Source organism: Triticum urartu, chromosome 4, assembly GCF_003073215.2.
Source record: "Triticum urartu cultivar G1812 chromosome 4, Tu2.1, whole genome shotgun sequence".
Lineage (NCBI taxonomy): Eukaryota > Viridiplantae > Streptophyta > Magnoliopsida > Poales > Poaceae > Triticum > Triticum urartu.
This window is the reverse complement of record NC_053025.1, coordinates 293,400,314-293,406,336: the sequence shown is the minus strand read 5'-3', so window position 1 is coordinate 293,406,336 and position 6,023 is coordinate 293,400,314. Positions and strand designations below refer to the sequence as shown.

Here is a 6,023-nt window from a genome sequence, read left to right as displayed (position 1 = left end):
CTGAAAAGGACTAAGGATATGTTTCTCGTTTATGGAGGTGACAAGGAGCTCATCGTAAACGATTACGTCGATGCAAGTTTTGACACTGATCCGGATGACTCTAAGTCACAAACCAGATACATATTTTTATTGAATGGTGGAGCTGTCAGTTGGTGCAGTTCTAAGCAAAGCGTCGTGGTGGGATCTACGTGCGAAGCGGAATACATAGCTGCTTTGGAAGCAGCAAATGAAGGAGTCTGGATGAAGGAGTTCATATCTGATCTAGGTGTCATACCTAGTGCATCGGGTTCAATGAAAATCTTTTGTGACAATACCAGTGCAATTGCCTTGGTAAAGGAATCCAGATTTCACAAGAGAACCAGGCACATCAAGAGACGCTTCAATTCCATCCGCGATCAAGTCAAGGAGGGAGACATAGAGATTTGCAAGATACATACGGATCTGAATGTTGCGGACCCGTTAACTAAGCCCCTCTCACGAGCAAAACATGATGAGCACCAAGACTCCATGGGTGTTAGAATCATTACAATGTAATCTAGATTATTGACTCTAGTGCAAGTGGGAGACTGAAGGAAATATGCCCTAGAGGCAATAATAAAGTTGTTATTTATATTTCGTTATATCATGATAAATGTTTATTATTCATGCTAGAATTGTATTAACCGGAAACTTAGTACATGTGTGAATACATTGACAAACAGAATGTCACTAGTATGCCTCTACTTGACTAGCTCGTTAATCAAAGATGGTTAAGTTTCCTAGCCATAGACATGAATTGTCATTTGATGAACGGGATCACATCATTAGAGAATGACTTGACCCATCCATTAGCTTAACACTTTGATTGTTTAGTTTATTGCTATTGCTTTCTTCATAACTTATACATGTTCCTATGACTATGAGATTATGCAACTTCCAAATGTCGGAGGAACACTTAGTGTGCTATCAAACGTCACAACGTAACTGGGTGATTATAAAGATGCTCTACAGGTGTCTCTGATGGTGTTTGTTGAGTTGGCATAGATTGAGATTAGGATTTGTCACTTCGATTGTCGGAGAGGTATCTCTGGGCCCTCTCGGTAATGCACATCACTATAAGCCTTGCAAGCAATGTGACTAATAAGTTAGTTGCGGGATGTTGCATTACAGAACGAGTAAAGAGACTTGCCGGTAACGAGATAGAACTAGGTATGATGATACCGACGATCGAATCTCGGGCAAGTAACATACCGATGACAAAGGGAACAAGGTATGTTGTTATGCAGTTCGACCGATAAAGATCTTCGTAGAATATGTAGGAGCCAATATGGGCATCCAGGTTCTGCTATTGGTTATTGACCAGAGAGATGTCTCGTCATGTCTACATAGTTCTCGAACCCGTAGGGCCGCACACTTAACGTTCATTGACGATATAGTATTATATGAGTTATGTATGTTGGTGACCGAATGTTGTTCGGAGTCCCGAATGAGATCACGGACATGACGAGGAACTCTGAAATGGTCCGTATATAAAGATTGATATATGGAATGATAGTGTTTGTTCTCCAGAAGGGCTCCAGAATTCACCGAAAGGGGTTCCGGATGTTTCCCGAAATGTTTGGGTACGGGAACACTTTATTTGGGCCAAAGGGAAAGCCCACAAGATTTTTGGAAAGCACAAAAAGAAGTTTTGGAGAGTCTAGGAGCCAGACGCCGCGGTCCCTGGCGTCTGGGTCCAGACGCCGGGAACCCTGGAGTCCGAGAAGGACTCTTGCTTTTCGGGTGAAACTGACTTTGTGTAGGCTTCTACTCCAAGTTTCGACTCCAAGGCTCAACGTATAAATAGAGGGGTAGGGCTAGCACCCAAGACACATCAAGAAACACCAAGCTGTGTGCCGGCAACCCCGTCCCCCCTAGTTTATCATCCATCATAGTTTTCGTAGTGCTTAGGTGAAGCCCTACGGAGATTGTTCTTCACCAACACCGTCACCACGCCATCGTGCTGCCGGAACTCATCTACTACTTCGCCCCTCTTGCTGGATCAAGAAGGCAAGGACGTCATCGAGTTGAACGTGTGCTGAACACGGAGGTGTCGTACGTTCGGTACTTGATCGGGATGGATCGTGAAGGTGTACGACTACATCAACCGCGTTGATAAACGCTTCCGCTTTTGGTCTATGAGGGTACGTAGACACTCTCCCCTCTCGTTGCTATGCATCTCCTAGATAGATCTTGCGTGATCATAGATTTTTTTTGAAATACTGTGCCACGTCGCAATTTATTGTCGCTCAATTAACACCTCCCAGGGTAAATTCTCGATGACTTTTTCCTCGTCCAGAAGAGATCCGCAGCCGCCTCGAGCAATGGAGTCCGACTCCTCTTTTTCTCTCCACACGCAACCTCTCATTTCCTCTTCTCCTAGGGTTGCGCCGCCGCCGCAGCCCATGCCAGCTACTTCGACGCTGTCCACTGGAGAAAGCCTCCTCCCCAGATCCGCTTCTCCCCCAAACCATCTCATCTTCTTATTCCACCCGTCCGCCATGATTGTTGCAGAGGAGGAGGAGGAAGGGGATGGCAAAATCTCGGGAGAGAAAAAAGCCGGCAAGCAAGCGAGAAGGATGTCATGGCAGACATACGTTGACGAGCCGCTGCTCTGCGACATCGACGGCCAGCGCCTCACCGCCGCCCCATCCTTGGCCATGATGGCACTGCTTGGGCACAGTCCGAGTCCTTCCCCGAGGTCCTCCTTCTTCGTTAAATTATCTACATCTACTGCTCCCATTGATACTCCTTGTTCTGTTTTACTTAATTTACTTGGTCGATCTATGTTTGACTTGACTGAGATCTCGCTTGTCCGAGTGGCTGCAAGCCTGATGCGTTGGTGAATTCATTTTTTACTTGCTTGTTGTAACCGTAATCTACGATGCACAAAGTACCCGTGTAGTTGGTTGGTTCTACAGGCACGCTGCTGGTTGGAGGGGGGTATAAGCATCTGTAACTTACTAATGGAAGCACATTGCAGGGTGATATCTATGTGGCCATACAGATGAAAGTTGATTTTCCAGCTAGCCCAAAAAAATACAATTACCAAAATTTAGAAGTATTGATTTAATGGTACAAGTAATTCCTATAGAGATATGGCTTGGATCATCAGATTGCAGGGAGCATAAAGTTTGTTTGTGTTGTTACTATTTCAAACTGTATTAAACCGTGGCTACATATTTTTTAGTGAATGAACGGGGAAGGAAGATCCACTGCTCGATATTCTTTTTTGCGACTCCATTAGTTTGTATGTTCAGTTGGCAAACTTTTGCTCTTTTATGTTACACATCATTCTTGTTTTTTTTTCTTTTTGAAAGATTACATTGCATCAGTCTTATGACTTATGATCAGTGTGTTTCTACATTCAACAGATCAAACCTGAAGAACTTACTGCAGTAATAAATGACTTCGATGAACCACGCACTTTGGCACCAACTGGATTATTCCATGGTGGTACAAAGTCGCCATGAAGGTAGCCAACGCACGCAACCTCCCTCTCTCTCACTTCCTCTCCCATGTAAAGCGTGTCGCCAGGGGGAGAGCAACTGGCTGCACCGACATCGTCGCGCCTTGAGGAAGGAGTGGGTGGAGGTGAAACTTGGTGGGAGGAGAAGGTGGCAGCAGAGTCCGCTGCAGTTTCTATTTGTGATCTGCCTTGACACTGGAGGCGGCAGATCCATCCAGTAGAAGTGGCTACCGGAAGGGGTGGAGGAAGAAGCCGTTGTGGACTAGCTAAGGGTCAGGTCAGGAGGATCCACCATGCCAGCCACCGGAAGAAGGGACCCTCTTGTGTCCTGCTTCTTCCCGAGCGTCAGCCACGCGGATAGGCCGCTAGAATGGGAGCTCGTGGACAAGAGCCTCTGAGGGCAGGTCATGGACAAGGATGCTAATTATTTAGGATTTCACATATTAATTGCAGTTCATGTATTTAGAGTTAGTCACAATATCATCATTTTAGATCAATGTTCCATGTGTAGGCTGCCATTGCTCATCTTCCCCCCAAGGTTACATTTTTTATTTTTGATTACCTTAATCTTTACCATAGATATGCATTGCTAATGGTACGACACCCTAACAAGATTTCCATTATTATTATTTGCAATTATTCCACAAGGACATTATCAAAGGAAGTTTTCCTTATTTAAAAATTGCTTCAGCTCCAAATGTTACTGTACTACTATGTCTTTTTGGACTGAAAATGAAGTTTCCAGGCTACTAAGGATCGCCCTCTTCTTTGTTCAGAGAACCCAATGTTCCAGCTAGACGGACCTGCTGGTATTTTATAATCTGGTCATTAGCGGATGGTCTTCAAGTAAAGCTAAATGTGAGCCACACCAATTTCCTTTAGTTCTTGAGAATTTTGTTGTTGTCCTTTCGATTAACAATCTGCCACAATGCTAATGACACTTGCTTTCTCTTTCTAAAATGCATGTGTGTTTTTCTCAAGTGTCCTCACTATTTGAGGATTGTTACTGTGTGACAAAGCAAGGCAATGCAAAAAAGTGCATGTGCTTTTCTTTGTTTATCAAGTAGTTACTCTAAAATACGATATGCCTTCTGGAATTTTTCCCTACAAAATACATGTATCATCTCCTCATTGATTCTGATCTAATGCGGAGATTATTTCTACACTATGACTGCGTTTTATTTTCGTATATATGCATATCGCGGCCAGAGTGATAAGCTGGTTGCACATGCATCATCGTCGTAAGCTGGATGAGCAAGGCTAGCGACGAGATCATGGTGAGGATGGACTAGCGGGCACAGGGATCCAACATGAGGTACATAGAGATCAAGGTGCACACTATCAAGAGGCCTTCTCCAGAGGTACAGTGAATATTACGAGAGTAAATTCCTTCTCATTTCCTGTACATGGTGTTTGCAGTGTGTCATTAGTGCCTATGTCTATCTCGTAAGCAATTTTGTAAGATTAGTCTTGCTGTTTTTTTATGGAAACCATTGGGGGCATGTGAGATCTCTTGGAGCATTTTGTATCATTCTGACCATGAGTGTATTTAATCTTGTGGTCTGATGCCTTTTAATTGATGGCAAGACATTAGGGGTATGATGAGATCATTTCTTGGTGCATTTTGTATTGTTCTAGCCCGTGATTGTATCTAATCTTTTAGTCTATTGCTTCTAAGTTTTGACTGCTTGTTTTGCCGATGTCTTTGACCTATGTGTCCAGGTTAAACTTCATACTTCACAATGCAGCTATTATTTGCAGGATCTAAGACTGGACATATGACACTTCTGATAATTCAAACAACCTTTGCCAATAAAGCAGCATGGGCTAGAGAAATAGCGCTAAAACTTCATTAAGTCGAAGTAAGCAGTATCCATTCTAAATGGCCTTCTTTCTTCCTCATATGTCAATTGCAAACAAACATGCTTCTGCTGATGCTTAGAAGAAGCTAAGGAGTATGTGTCCAGAACCTCTTTTATATTACCAAGCAATACATATTTTCTGAATGCACGTGATAGAACTGAAAGGATTTTTGTTATCTTGCATGATGCCTTGTTGGTCTGATACTGAAAAATTCTGATGTATAGGTTTTTCTCAATGACGGTTCTGACTTTGATAATTTATTAGAAGAAAGAGTGGAAAAAAATGAGAGGATGCTGAAATGACTCAAATAGAACTACTAGATCTCCGTGCTAGCAAGCTAAGTATGTTCGAGGAAATAATGCGATGCAAAAAATTTTCTTGTGATCGTGGGGATTGTTTACAGAATTTGCAATTTTGATTCGCTTCATTGCAAAAATGATACTGTTTAGATTTTATTAGTAGAAATGACTGTAAGTCCAACATTTGACCATAGAAGGTTTTATAATCTTCAGTAAATAGTATGGTATTATAACATCTAGAATTGATGGTTTTACATAGTTGGTCTACAATATGAGTAATTTACCATGTTAACGGGATTACTGTTGCTATGGGTCTCATGTTTCAATCAAAATACACTTTTTTTGAATTTTCACCGTGGGGGGGGGGGGGGGGG

General features: G+C 42.8%; 1 long non-coding RNA gene across 5 annotated transcripts; it reads left to right on the top strand.

Annotated features, from left to right (window-relative positions):
- Positions 1-2,297: 2,297 nt before the first annotated feature.
- On the top strand, positions 2,298-5,903 carry LOC125551521. Of its 5 annotated transcripts, none has more exons than XR_007302760.1 (4): positions 2,298-2,719; positions 3,393-4,848; positions 5,249-5,442; positions 5,575-5,903. It is a non-coding gene; the product is annotated as an uncharacterized LOC125551521 (long non-coding RNA). The 5 variants fall into 5 exon arrangements; XR_007302761.1 differs by lacking the exon at positions 5,575-5,903 and having other exon boundaries at positions 3,393-3,493; positions 4,264-4,848; positions 5,249-5,513; XR_007302762.1 differs by having other exon boundaries at positions 2,299-2,719; positions 5,249-5,349.
- Positions 5,904-6,023: the final 120 nt, after the last annotated feature.